The sequence below is a fragment of the Mobula birostris genome, chromosome 28 (assembly GCF_030028105.1).
Source record: "Mobula birostris isolate sMobBir1 chromosome 28, sMobBir1.hap1, whole genome shotgun sequence".
NCBI classification, from domain to species: domain Eukaryota; kingdom Metazoa; phylum Chordata; class Chondrichthyes; order Myliobatiformes; family Myliobatidae; genus Mobula; species Mobula birostris.
In genome coordinates, this window is record NC_092397.1 from 37,660,146 (window position 1) to 37,675,536 (window position 15,391).

At 45.4% G+C, this 15,391-nt stretch overlaps 3 non-coding genes across 3 annotated transcripts; 1 reads left to right on the top strand and 2 right to left on the bottom strand.

Moving 5' to 3' along the window:
• Positions 1–3,783: 3,783 nt before the first annotated feature.
• trnas-aga (transfer RNA serine (anticodon AGA)) lies at positions 3,784–3,865 on the bottom strand. Its single transcript has one exon. It is a non-coding gene; the product is annotated as a tRNA-Ser (tRNA).
• Positions 3,866–5,012: 1,147 nt separating this feature from the next.
• trnaa-ugc (transfer RNA alanine (anticodon UGC)) lies at positions 5,013–5,084 on the bottom strand. Its single transcript has one exon. It is a non-coding gene; the product is annotated as a tRNA-Ala (tRNA).
• Positions 5,085–12,701: 7,617 nt separating this feature from the next.
• trnal-cag (transfer RNA leucine (anticodon CAG)) lies at positions 12,702–12,773 on the top strand. Its single transcript has one exon. It is a non-coding gene; the product is annotated as a tRNA-Leu (tRNA).
• Positions 12,774–15,391: the final 2,618 nt, after the last annotated feature.

Below are 15,391 nucleotides of genomic sequence, written 5' to 3' on the forward strand. Positions count from 1 at the left end.
TGTTACTTTACCTTGTGCGATCTGAATGCACTGTGTAATGATTTCATCTCCAGGGACAGTATGAACGAGAAGGTTTTCACTGTGTCTCGGTACATGTGTCTAAAATATAACAGTTTAAATTCCCATCACGGCCGCAGTTGGGAGTCCCGGCCTCCGTTCAGCGCAGCGTTTCCCAGCTGCCAATGAAACACAACAGAAACAAATCTGCTGGATCATTGGCCGCCAACCTGTCCGTTAACAGCCGAACACCGATGCGCCGCAGAGACAAGTTGTGTGCAAAGTAGGAATAAATGGTTCAATTCTCCGTTGTGGAACGTGACCAACAATCGTTGCTGAGCTGGACCCCGTTTCTCACAATCTACATGACTGGTTTGCATCAGAGAGTCACGGACAATATCAAACAGAAAATCTTGGAAATACACAGTTGTCAGGACTCGAAGCTGCGCGAGGAAATCCCAATGGATTCTGGGTGCATCGTCAAACAGTTCGGCCACGACTACACACTCCCACTGATTTCCCTTCTGGCATTTATCCAAACGGAAGAAGTGCTATGCCTGGCCGTTCACCTCCTCCCTCAGAACATTCAGGGCCCCAAACAGTCCTTCCAGGTGAGGAAGCACTTCAGCTGTGAGTTTGCCTGGGCCAGTCTACTGTATCGGGTGCTCCCAATACGGCCTCACCTACAATTGCGAGACGCGAAATGGATTGGAGAACCATTTTGACGAGCAGCTTTTCTGTGTCCGCAACGAGCAGGATTTCCCAATGGTCAACCATTTTAATTCCACTCCCATTCCCATTCTGACATGTTGGTCCATGGATTCCTCTACTGCCACGATGAAGCCACGCTCGGGATGGAGGAACAACACTTCATATTCCGTTTCTGTAGCCCTCAAACTCATAGAATGAACATCGATTTCTCTAACCAAGTAATTTGTCCATTCTCCGCTCTCTTTTAATTTTCCATTCGGGATTTCTCGAGCGTCTTCACCTTTCCTCGCATGTCTACCGCCTCTCTCTACTCAACCCGCCCCTCCAATCTGATTTCTGCTTTTCAGTCTTTTTCCTTTTCCACTAATCAGCACCCAGCCTCTCATGTACTTCCCTTTCCTCAACATTTCTACCTTCCAGCCTCACCCGGCTCCTCCTATCACCTCCCAGTTTTCAATACTGTCCTTTACCCAACATATCTACCTTCCAACCTCAGCTGGCTCCACCTATCACCTCCCAGTTTTCATTCTCCCCTTTCCCTAACATATCTACATTCCTTCCTCAAATTGCCTCACCTATCACCTCCCAGTTTCCAATACTTCCCTTTCCCCAACATGTCTGTATTCCTTCCTCACCTCTCACCTCCCAGTTTTCAATCTCCCCATTCCCCAACATATCTACATTCTTTCCTCAAATTAACTCACCTATCACCTCCCAGTTTTCAATCTCCCCTTTCCCTAACATATCTACATTCCTTCCTCACCTGTCACCTCCGAGTTTTCAATCTCCCTTTTCCCCAACATATCGAGTTTCCTTCCTCACCTGGCTTCACCTATCACCTTGTAGCTTGTACTCCCTCTCTTCCCCCACCTTCTTGTTCTGGCCTCTTCCCACTTCATTTCCAGTACTGATGAAGGAACACAATTTTTTATTCCCCTCCACAGATGCTGACTAACCAGCTGAGATCGTCCAGTGTTTTGTGTGCGTTAGTCTGATTCTTGTGCCAAAAAATACCCACCTTCGACAGTCGCCACCTGGTCTTCGACTCAGTATTTTTCCCCTCCATTCATTGCCATAGACTGCTGTGCTGGACATTTCACACAGTTTTGATGCTCATATAACATAGAAACAAGAGTACCTATTATAACAGTCACAGTCACTCAGTTGGCCTCACCAGATCCGCGGCTTTACTTTTGACCGATCACGTTCGCCCATCTTGTCTGAAACTGAATACTTTATTTTCTCTCTTCCCCAGTGGTGAAGAATGTGTCTCTGCCTGAAACATTAAATTTGTTTCCGTTTATACAATTGTGACTGACCCGTGAACTTCTCAGTGGAGCAGCAAGTCGTTGCTTTATTTAACTTGCACGTTGATGTGAACAAGAAGCGAAACATCCCGGCTCCTGGGTTTCCAAAACGACTCGGAAAGTCGCGGTGAGATCCGTGAGGCAGTACCAGCCACCCGCCAGTAGAGGGCACCGAGGGTCCGAGTCCTGTGCAGCAGCGCAGAACACTTCAGAGTTCAAAGTAAAGTCAGTATCAAAGCACAAATGTGCTACCATTAGATGCATTTTCTTCAGTGGATTCACAGTAAGTGCAAAGAAACAATATAATCAATGAAAGTGTGCAGACAAGACGGGCAATCAATATAGAAATTTAACAGACTGTGAAAACACAAAAACGTAAAATAATAATCATATAAAGTTATCCAATGGAGGAGCAACACTCCATGGAAAACAGCCCCATGATCTGAGCAGACTAGATGTGAAGAAGGAAATGAGGGACGCTTGGCTCAGAGTTGGAGACCTCTTCCCAGAAACAGAGGGGCTCCTTGTTGCAATACCGCGTCAGGTGGTTAACACAAAAAATATTATAAATGCATAATAAAAGCCCAACAAACTAAAGTCTGCAGAAAATGACAGGGGACACCAGAGACAATAGAACACATTACAGGATGGAGCAGCAGTTTAACTCAATCTGATTACTTACACAGGGACAGTCAATTCACGAACATTATTCACCAAAATCTTGCTTTAAAATGCAAACTCATAAAAGACACCATACATCACTATAAATACAAACCTGTTCTAGATTCAGGTTAGAGTCCTACAAATGATTTTTTGTCTGATCCATTATTACGGATAGGACAATCCATAATAACCATCTGGATGCAATATTACTGTATTAAAAGGCAATAACAACGTACATAATCGATATAGCCATTGCAATCACTCATAACATACAACAATTAACAAGTGGAAAAACACCAGAAATATACTGAATTAGCAGAAGAAATTGAAAGACGATCGAGTATGAACAGGGTATACATTGTCCCAATGGTAATATCAGCAACTATCATCTCAAAGTCACTACACAATAGAGTTAAACAGTTAGGCCAGCAAAGCCATGTTTCTGCAAATCTCCTGAAAACCATTATACTACACACCACCAGAATAGTCTGAAGTCCGTGGCTATTGAGGAATGAGCGTGCATCAGTACGCCCGTACTTCAAGTTTTACTAGCTTGAGCTGAGAAAGTAATAATAATGATAACAAAGCAAATAATGTCGATAGCATGAAATGTCGAGTTTGAAAGTGAGTCAGTGTTGGTGTGAGTGAAGTTGAGTGAATTGATCCCTCTGGTTCAAGTGGCGATAAGATAAATTTAAACATGAAATACACTGGTGCCTGTAAGAGTTTCTGTTGGTTTGATCGTCCATGTACAATATATTAAGTTTATGTCAACCTGAATGTAAGCAAGGCAGGTCGTGGTAGTGTTCTGTTTTCTATATGTGGATATTTTTTAAATGAATACATTAGGGACAGCACGCAGCGCAGAAAACGGACATCAAAGGCTACTGGATCAACAGCGTCCTTGGCTGGGTTGGAACCACCAACATTTCGGATAACAGCCGAACGTACTGACCCATTGCATAGTAGAGGCCACCTGAATAAAAGCAAAACACATGGACAATTCTCCTGGTTTTGGAGGCGGCGAACAGAGATCGGTGTTTCGACTGGCTTTTAGCAATCTGTATCCGTGGGAGGGATCAGGGATTCAACACTGGTATAAACACGTAGTCGGCAGGATTCGAACCTGCGCGGGGAAACCCCAATGGATTTCTAGTCCATCGCCTTAACCACTCGGCCACGACTACAAGTTATTCACAGTTGGAGTCAAATCTCGGAGTCAGATAAACAGGGTTGATCCTGAACTAAAAGCGGGAATTGCTGGAAATATTCAGCAGATCTGTTAGCGTCTGTGAAGAGAGAAACTGAATTCACGTTCAACTCAATGACCTTTCACCAGGAAATCAGTGCACTGAATTGGATGGATAGAATCTCAATCAGAGCGGAGCAGGAGCGGGAGATGTAGAATCCTTGTGCGGGGACTAAGAAACTGCTCGGTAAGAAGACCCTGATGGGAGTTCTTTATAGGCTTTCGAATTGTAGCCACGGATATGGTCTACAATATACAGTGGAAGGTTCTCTTTGTCTGAGGACTGTTATTTAGGTTATAAACACAGGAGATTCTGCAGATGCTGCAAATCCAGAACACAGAATGCCGGAGCAAATCACCAAGTCAGACAGCATCTCTGGGGAGGAGTAAACAGTCGATGTTTCGTGCGGAGATGCCGCCTGGCCCGCTGAGTTCCTCCTCCATTTGTGTATGCTATTTCGGTCAGTCTTCGACGTAACGAGCAGCGACCGCAGTCTGAGGTGCAGCGGAAAACACACCCACACGCCGGGATTTATTTTGTCCAGTCCCGAGTCTCGTTCACCTCCCAATCCGTCCATGTGATCGAATGAAGGACAGAATTCCGTCTGTTTTCAATAGTCCGCAAGTCACTGGGTCTTTAATGTGAAACTGAACTGCTGTCGGCAATCCTCTCTCTCCTCTGTAGAGTCTTGCGTCGGATGTCTTGCGATTCTCGTACCAGACAGTTTAGCAAGTGGTTATAACTCTTTGAATGCTCCTGTGAAATAAAAACATGTTAGAATAAGGGTTGGGGAAGTCTCATCGGCTTCAGTCTCCTCAGGAAGTGGACACACCGGTGTGCTTTCTTGGTGTTCAGACATCGGGTTTCCTGGTCCGCTCTCTGTCTTGAGGAGCCGCTTATTTGCGGTAATGAGCGGTCAGCCTGCTCCTTCTAACGAATCATCTCTTCAGTCTTGTCCGCGTTGAGACTCAACGCATCATTCTACCTCCTTTATGTGTGCCGCTGTATCGCTGCACCGTCATTGTGCCGACTGCAGACCTAATGATTCGGGCTTCCAGTGTTCAAAATTCAATGCTCACTGGCGTGGAGATGCCGGGGATTGAACCCGGGACCTCATACATGCAAAGCATGCGCTCTTCCACTGAGCTACATCCCCACTTAAAATGCAGAAGTTTTCTGATCCAACACTTCCTGCATATCACAACTGAGCAGTGCAACACAGATAATGGCTGATAGCCACAGTCATCTGAAGGATAGTTTGAATTGTATCCTAGTGAAAAAAGATGGACGCTTGACCTCACAATTTACCTCCTCATAACACTCCAGCTCAATATTTACCCGCACTGTGCTTTCTCTGTCGCTGTTCCACTTTATTCTGTATTTTATTATTGATTTATCTTGTTCTCTCTCAATGCACTGTGTCTATGAAAGAGAAGTTTTTCGTCACATATTGTATGTGGGTACGTGACAAAAATAGAACAATTTTAACCCCCACTGAACTCGGTACGGCAGCGGAAAGGGAGCATCGCCCCATTCTCCCCCCCCACCCCCCCGCCCCGCCCCGGACAGAACAGCCTATCCCAGCAGACAATGAAATGCACAGAAAAAGCTGCTGGGTCACCAAACACTCTGGCTGGGCTCGAACCACCAACCTGTCGGTTAACTGTCGAACGCTCTCACCGATTGCGCCACCAAAACAGTGAGTAAAAGATGAATTAAATGGTCCATTTCTTCGTTGGACGATGTTGACCAGTAGTCTATGCTATGACACGGCTTTTCACAATCTACGTGACTGAATGATTTCCATCTGAGAGCCGCGGACACTATAAAAAGCAAACGTTAGGAACAAATATTTGTCGGAATTAGAAGCTTGACGGGAAATTACCAATAAATTCATGGTGCATCTGCAAACGACTCAGCCACGACTACACACTCCTCACAGCTGGGCAGGCCAGGCAGACGGGCATTTTACATGCAATGTGGTCACTGTGTCCCGGAACACGGGTGTCATAAGTCGGGCGTTCGGACCGGACCCAAATGCAAGACACGGACACGGCAGTTCTAGGAACAGGACTAGGTTTGTTGAGATAGCAAGGGGAGTCAGGAAGAAACGACGCTGGGCATTGACACGGGCCCTGGATGAGACTAGGAGTCAGGGCCGGGGTTAGGACTTGGACTAGAAACACGGGAGCCGGACGAGGAACTAGGAACGAGGAGCCTGGACTAGGAACACGGAGCTCCGGAACGAGAGCCTGGATAAGGACTCGGAATCTGGGTCTTGACTCGGAACCGGAAACCGAGTCTAGGCTAGGACTCAGGACGAGGATCACGGCAAGGACTGAACGTGTCTACAGGGCAGGACGTGGAACTCCTGAACAGGATGTGGCTAAGGACGGGACGAGAACACAAAGCCTTCACATGGACAGGACGAGGTTCTTGGACGTGCCTTGGACAGGACGAGGGAACTCCAGCACAGGGAGAGGCTCTTGAACTAGGTTTGGCTCGGCTGTTGCATACAGGGCCGAGATCCTTCCTAGGACGTAGGGCCGAGATAGACTGCCAGGGATTCGGATGGGGACGATACAACACAGGACGAGGAATCTCCAGCACCGGCCTGGGCGAGGTACTCCTGGGCTGGGCGAGGACACGAATCTCAGACTTGGACAGAGCTAGAACACGGAGCAATGACTTTGTCTTAGAACACATGAACACAGAACCTTGGACTTGAGCACAGGAACAGGGAACACAGAGTCAGGACCCCTCTTTGGGAACAGGGCGTAGGGCCGGGACTCGTACACAGAACACGGACACTAAACACCGGGGACACAAAGATACAGTTCCAAACTCAGCGATAGACATTTCCTTCTCTTGGCAATGCTCCGATCTCACTCCGGCGGTTGAACTTGATGGGGATACTGAGGAGGTTTCAGGCAAGAAGGGAAAGGAACAGTCCAGCAAACAATCCCTGGTTTACAGAGGTATTTATGTGCCAGACCGAAATCAGAATCATCTGCCTCTATTAAGGCACCCAACGGAACAAGGGAGAAAACAAGAAAACCCGGAACGAGGATCGATGGACTTGACCATGAACTGGAATCCGACTTCACGTACCCGACCATGACAATGGGGAGTGTATCCATCCCGGGATCGGAGAAAACAGGACTATTATTGAATTAAAATCTGAAACTATTTGAAATATTCCGCAGCTCAGACAGCGTCTGTGGAGGGAAAAACAGAGTTCACCCTTCAGGTCGATGACCTTTCACCCTGAACTCTGGGCGCGCAGTTGAAGGAGAGAATCACCCTAAGTTGCAATAGTCCTTGGATACTTCCAATCAGTCTCCTCAAGGCTTTCCAGGTGTTAGATTAAATGTCCTTGGACCTGTGACTTATCAGAATGGCTTCTTGTAAACCTGTCAATAGTCCAGGGTTTTATCGGTGGGCACAGATTCCTTACTGCCCTGCAGTGAATGTAAAATGCCAGTGCTAATCTCTCGGGTAACAGCTGGTCCTGATCCCTGCCCAGTGAATTTCCGGCCAAGATATTCGGACCTATCCAAGGCCTTATAAGTTCTGTTGTTTTGTCTCTTTTGTTAAAAAACATGCCTAGTTTTGTTTAATCCTTCTGAGTCTGCTTGATACTGCGCTTAGTTCCAAAGATCCAGTAAGGCAGTTTTCCTCATCGACTATCCTTGTAAGCTGCACGAAAAACTCTATTAGACCGGTTAGACGCAAACTATTATGGACAAAGTCATGTTGACTGTCTCCAATCAGGCGCTGCCTATCCAGATACATACGTACTGAAGATTGGCCGTGGTTAAGAATATTTGAAATATGTCTGCGATAACCCCTGCAATTTCTGCACTAACCTTCAACAAGGACAAAGGAACACCTTACGAGGCCATGGGGTGTTTACACCCCAATTTGCCTCCTCTTTTTCAATCAGATTAGTGTCCATGACCTCTCTAATGTTTTAGCTTAATTTTATAGATTGTGCGTCCGTTTCCAAGAAAATTAAAATGGAAGATTTTCATTTAAGTTCTCCCCAATCTTTTTGGCTCCATTTACAAATGACCACACTGACCATTGTGAAGGCCAACGTTGTCCCTTTCTATCCTTTTGCTCTTAATATATCTGTAGAAGCCCTTGGAATTCCCCTTCCCCTTGTCTGCCAGAGCAAACTTATACTTTCCTTTCCCCTCCTGATTTCCCTCTCAAGTGTTGTTTGCATTCTTTGCATAATCAAAGCATCATGCGTCCCTCGTCCGTGGTGTATCAAGGTGCACACTTGTGTCCCAGTTTATCGCAGAGGGAGAAATCCTCAAAAACTGTCAAAATATGTAGGCACATCATTCTCATTCCACCGCCGGCTATTGATGTCACTTTCTGTAGTAAGAAGGAGCAGGTCGTTGTTCTCCATGGCCAGAGACACCGTGTCTGTATCTATATCCCACAACCGAGTTAATCATGGGGCGATACATTCCCCAGAATTTGGAACATTTTTGTCCCGCGTATCCGCCTTTTCCTTGCATCGACGCCTCCCATAACTGAACAGGCTAACGCGCTTGGGAAGCGGAATCATCTGGGCCGGATGGACTTCATTGCAGAAATATGAAAGAGGTAGCTGAACAGATGGTGGAAGCATTAGTTGCGTATTTTCAAGAATCACTAGATTCAGAAATGTTTCCGGAAAGTGGAAAATTGAAACTCTCTCTTCACCTTTAGAAGAATAGAAGGGGGCAACAGCCAAATGGCTTGATTTCAGTGTTTAACATGTTGTTGGAGTTAAGCATTATTTTACACATAATATATTTTCTTATTAACTGATTTTTTTTTTTAAAGGAGGATATTCAAACATTAGGTACAAATAGAATTAGGTGTCCTTGTGCAGGATTCCCAAAATGTTGACTTGCAGCTTGAGTTGGGAGTAAGGAGGCAAGTACAATGTTCGCATTCATTGTGAGAGGACAGAGGTACAGTGTAATCTCATTTTAGAAAGTCAGAGACGAGTCACGATCACGTGATGGGTGGATTTATTCAAGAGGTAACAAGTAGGCATGGTGCAGGGTTTATCAGTAAATTTGCGTACGTTTCACAAAACAGGCAGGTCAAAAACATTTGTACACATTAGTCTCTGTACAGTGTGAGAGTGGTGGTTTCATTTCGTACCTGTCAATCTCTGCTGCAGATGAGACTGGGAGTTCATTCTGTACCTGTCAGTCTCTGGTACAGTGTGAGAGTGTGGGTTTAATTTCGTACCTGTCAATCTCTGCTGCAGATGAGACTGGGAGTTCATTCTGTACCTGTCATTATCTGGTACAGCGTGAGAGTGTGGGGTTCATTCTGTACCTGTCAGTCTCTGGTACAGTGTGAGATTGTGGGCTTCATTCTGTACCTCTCACTGTCTGGTACAGTGTTAGAGTGTGGGGTTCAATCTGTAACTGTCAGTTTCTGGTATAGTGCAGAGGTTTAGTGCACAGTTTACCTCGAAGTAATGTTAATTCAGTTTCATTACTGCAGTTGATTAGTTTGATTAAATCTTTTTTGAGCAATTGGACACAATGATCCACATGAATGCAGTATCTCAGAATCAATGCTATCAGTCAATAACAGCATCAGACACAGGAGCAGTGTTATGTGATTGGGCCCGTGGCTGACTTATTATCCCTCCCAACCCTATTCTCCTGCCGTCTTCCCATAATGTGTGACACTCTTAATATTTAAGAACTTACCTACGCCCGCTTTAAATAGACCCAGTAACTTTACCACCAGAGCCGTCCGTTTTTAATATACAAATTACTTGGCTTCCTCAGCAATGAATGCCACAGATTCCTGTCTTCTATTTCCGTAGATAATGTATTCCTTTCGGTGCAGTCATCTGCCCCAATCCGGTCCCAGAGAATAAAGCTGTGGGTCTGCGCCAATCTTTTCACCTCCTGCCCAACAATGTGAAACAGCATCCGCATCTCACCAAATGGATTCATCTCCCTAAAGTTCAAATGTGAAAGATTAAACTAAATTTATTACCGAAGTATATACTCGTAACCACATGAGCATCCACCGTAAATACAATGAAACACAATAGAATCAATGAAAGACCGCACTGAAGAAAGACAGCAGACCAGCATTGTGCAAAAGACTATAAACTATGCAAATACTGGAAAGAGCAAACAAAATATTAATAATAAATAAATAATAAATAAACGTCGAGAACATGAAATGATTAGTCTTGAAAGTGAGTTTATGGGTTGTGGGTACAGGTCAGTGTTGGGTAAATAAAGCTATCCATTCTTCTTCAGGAGTCTGATGGTTGCGGGGTGATGGATCTGTTGATGTGTTACCTCCTTCCTGATGGAGCTGTGTGAAGATAGTATGATCTGCATGGCCGCGGCCCTCTATTCCGTGTAGATGTGCTCAGCGATGGGGAGGGACATAACTGTGCTGGACTGGGCTCTATCCATTACGCATTCTGGGCTTTTCCGTACAAGGACATTGGTGGTTCCATGCCAGCTCCTCTTGCCACCAGTCAATATACTCTCCACCACTCATCTATTGAAGTCTGTCAAACTTTTAGATGACATGTAGAGCGCTGCCGTGCCTTCTTTGTAACAGGAGGTATGTGCCGGGCCCAGGAGAGAGAATCTGAAATGATAACTCTGAGGAAGTTATATTTCCCCCTTCATCCTTCCCTCGCTGCTGCTCCCTCGTCCCTCACCATCCGCACTGCGCTCTCACTTGGCTTTTAGCATAGATTCCCTTCTCACTTCTTTCACTTAATTTCGTGAGCTGAGTTTGTCAACTCGCTCCTATAACGCTACTTCAGTGACAGCTCAACTACCTAAAAAATTTCCACTGCTTCTTACGTTGTTGTCCGCCAGAGCACCGTCTCTTCAGTCATAACACGCTGACAGGAGGTTATGACCATCGCGTATTTATTGATGTCCACATGCAACTAATATTTAGACAGTTCCTCTGAGGTATTTCCAGGCCTGTTCTTTTTTATATCCCTACTGTGTTTGTCACATTTACTCTTTCAGTTTTCTAGCGCGGGTATGCGTGAAATTGTGTGTGTGTGTGTGTGTGTGTGTGTGTGTGTGTGTGTGTGTGTGTCTGTGTGTGTGTCTGTGTGTGTCTGTGTGTGTGTGTGTGTGTGTGTGTGTGTGTGTGTGTGTCTGTCTGTCTGTCTGTGTGTGTATGTTTAAATCTTTGTGTATGAGTGAGATTTACCAGCGGATATAATTTCAATGTAATGTTTGGGAACTCATTCCCAGACCAGAGAAATAACTCATATCAAGTGCCGATTCTGCGAGGGAAAGGGTAAATTTCCTTAATCAGAAAAGGTATTTTAATTATACTTTCTTTGGTTTGTTTGGGTATGTGTTAATAGCTTTTATGGAATTAATCAATTCGAATTTTATTTTTACAACATAAGAACATTTCTCAGAATATCTACTTATTCAAGGATTTTGGGAGATGTCATAAGGAAGCAGATTCACCGGTTTGGCAAGTGAGACAGAAGACACAGACCAACACAGACAAAATGCTGGAGCAACAGGCAGCATCTATGGAAAAGAGAACAGTCGACGTTTCAGGCCGAGACCCTTCAGCAGGACTGAAGAAAATAAAGATGAGTAGTAGAGGGGGGAGGAAGGGGGGAAGCCATGTGATAAGCGAAACCGGGAGGGGGTGGGGTGGAGCAAACATTTGGGAAGTTTTTTAACGAAAGTGATACAGGACTGGAAAAGAGGGAGTCTGATAGGAGAGGCAGAAGGCCATAGAAGAAAGGAAACGGAGAAGGAGCACCAGAGGGAGGCAATGGACAGGCAATGAATTCAACCCCCGGCATCTCCAGGTTGGTGACTGTGATTTAAAATTCTGTGGAACATCCCAGATGTTGAAATTCCGAGCAACATTCAAAACATGCTGGAGTAACTCAGCAGACCAGAGCATAAGCTACTGCCAAACCTGTCTTTACACCGTCCTACATGGGAGAGTTAAAACCCGATCCTTACTGTTTCAGTTACAAAGCTGTGGTGGTGAAATGGAAAACCCGCCCCGCGTGGCAGGGAGGTGCGAAGCATCAGCGATACTCCACATCTCCCCATCTGTCACTCACTGGTCCGGCCGTGATGGTCTGAACATGACACCAACAGGTAATCCCGGTGGAGGAATTGCTGCGTTTGAGGTGAGTGCTTGCAGTACATCAACGTCGCGAGTTCCGCTCACAAGGTGAACTGCGGGTTCAACACTGAAGCAACTCCGACATTCATTCAATCATCAGGACAGGATTAGAAAGTTAATGGCACCTCGGGTGAAAACGTCGTTATTTATTTAAAAAGATACTGCCAGTGGGCTGAATTGTCCGTCTGGACAATTAAATAAAGTAAAACACATTTCACCGGCGAAATGGCGGGAACGAGGTGCAAGACGGGATAGAACATAAAAGGCACGGAGATAATAACTGGGTGAGCCAGATAGAAAGGTGGAGAAAAAGAGAAAGAGGACAAACAAAAGAAAAGGAAGTACGTTTGAGTTTGTATACGGGAAGAAGACGAAGTGAATCCGAACATATACAAGCACAGAACAAGACCCAGACATGTACAGACACAGGCACAGACACCGACCATGACATGTACAGACACAGACGCGAACTCAGACATATACAGACACAGAACGAGACCCAAACATGTACAAACACAGGCATAAATACATACATACATACACACAAAACATCGTGCAACATTCACAGTTCAACAGATCCAATCTTTCCTGTAGCAGAGTGGCGCAGCGGAAGCGTGCTGGGCCCAGAACCCAGAGGTCGATGGATCGAAACCATCCTCTGCTATAATCTCTGTTGGCGGATAACATAATTATCCTCTTGTTTTAAGACACTAATGTGTCACATAATGCATCTATAAGAGGAAACGGTATTTCAATTGAAATTAGTCATTTATTCGTGCTCTTTTAATTCTCGTCTCTGTGGCGCAATCGGTGAGCGCGTTCGGCTGTTAACCGAAAGGTTGGTGGTTCAAGCCCACCCAGGGACGGTAGTACTCCAGTTGTCTGTTTTTCCTCTCTCTTGTACACGAGAAAATGTGCAGCAGCATCTATGGAATAAAGTACACAGTCGATGTTTCAGGCTGAAACATTTCTTCAGGATCATGAAGCAGCCTGGCCTGCTGAGTTCCTCCAGCAGTTTGTGTGTGTTGCTTGGATTTCCATCACCTACACATCTTCTCGTTTGTGATTCAACTTCTGCACTGTGAAGTCTCTTCCATGGAATTGAATTGAATTGACTATTAATTACTTCCTTCACATGCATGAGTAAAAACCTTTAAGTTACGTCTCCGTTTAAATGTGTAATGTACAATTTATAGTAATATGTAATAAATATTACTATATTTAACACAGTCAATATAACGTAGAAATACAATTGTATCAGCGAGAATTAATCAGTCTGATGGCCTGGTGGAAGAAGCTGTCCCGGAGCCTGTTGGTCCCGGCTTTTATGCTGCGGTACTGTTTCCCGGATGGTAGCAGCTGGAACAGTTTGAGATTCGAGTCATTCCGGTCCTCAACGATCCTTCGGATCACTTTTTTACAAGTCTGTCTCTGTAAATGTCCTGAATAGTGTGAAGTTCACATTTGCAGATGCGCTGGGTTGTCCGCACCACTCTCTGCAGAGTCCTGCGATTGAGAGAAGTACAGTTCCCATACCAGGCAGTGATGCAGTCAGTCAGGGTGCTCTCAATTCTGTGCCTGTAGAAAGTCCTTCGGATTTGGGGACCCATACCAAATTTCATCAACCGTCTGGGGTAAAAGAGGCGCTGCTGTGCCTTTTTCACCACGCGGCCGGTACTTACAGACCTCGTGAGATCCTCGCTGATGTGTATGCCGAGGAATTTTCACCCTCTCAACCCCAGATACATTGATGTCAATAGGGGATGCCTACTCTGAAGAAGTTTGAATCTTCCCTTCGACGGGAGATCAGAGAAACCCTCTCTCACTGTTCCCCCTTTGTGATCTGAGTTGTGTTTTTTTTTTTTCTGCTGCGTTTCATTGCCAGTTGGGAAACTCTGTGCTGTCCGGAGGCCGGTGCTCCCTACTGCTGCCGCAACGAGCTCAGTGGTAATTGAATCTGTTCTACATGTTTTAGTCACATTCTGTACCGAAATACAGTGAAACGCTTCTCATTCTCTCTGTTCATAGAGATCAGACCATTATACAGTGTATTGGAAGAGAACAAGGTGAAGCAATAACAAAATGCAGAATAAAGTGTAACAGGGACAGAGAAAGCACGGCGCAGGTAAATAATAAGGTGCAGTTTCGTACCGAGGTGGATTGTAAGGTCAAACATCCATCCTATCTTATGGAAACCATTCAATAGACACAACAGTGGGACTGAAACTATCCTGAGACTGTGACGCGTGCTTTCAGGCTCCTGTACTTTCTGCCGGATGAAAGAGGGAACGAGAGAATATCTGGGGCAGGTCATGTCTTTGGTCAGGTAAATGTATGTCCGATTTGACCAGAAAGTGTGTGTTTCCTCGAGCGGAGTCCGTGGAACTAACGGACTTCCCGGGTCTAATATGTGTTTTTCATTCAGTTTGGGGTCCTCGATCATCCTACATGAGGGACCAGCACCATCGTACATGAGGAATCCATCTCATCCATTAGAGTGAATTTCATTCACAATAAATTGCTGATGAATTAGAGTTCTGCGTTCATAGCGCTTGGTGAGGGTTTTTTTTTCTTTTTTATCCTGAAAGTGTACAACCTGCAATGGCCGGGAATGGAATCCGCGTGAACTGCTTGGGAAGCAGCTATGCTCACCACTATACCACCATCGCCCCATGGTGCAAACCAGATTCGGTTCTGAATGGTCTCTGGTGCTATCAGATTCTGTAACTCGATTCTCAGTGTCTGAGCTGTTTTCTGAAGGATCGTTCCTCACTCTGTTGCAGTTCCTATTCCGACCAGTGGGTGTCGCGACGTTCCGACAGACCGGAGAAACACAGCACCTGGGAATCGACTGAAAGGAGAATCGACCCGAGAGGTTCGAAGGGCTACAAATGGTTTCCTGCTTCACGTATCAGTAAATGGGAAACAAATCATGATTATAAATACCCGATCAAACAACACGCAGTTAGACATTAATGGGATCGCTTCCTTTGTCCAGTCCTTGAACTCAGTAAGTGACAGAATCATTTTCCCTCGGGATCAATAAAGTATGACTGTGACTATGACTATAACTAAAGAGTTCTGAGACGCGTCCAGCCACACAGTGAGGAGGGAATGGGAAAAATGTGCCAGCTCTACACTCAGCAAACAGACATCAGAGTGACTCGATGAGTTCTCCTACACAACAACATCCGTGTGACAGATTCCATACTCCTGTTTATTCCTCGTTAGTTCAGTGGTTAGTATCACCGCCTGTCACGCGGGAGACCGAGGTTCAACTCG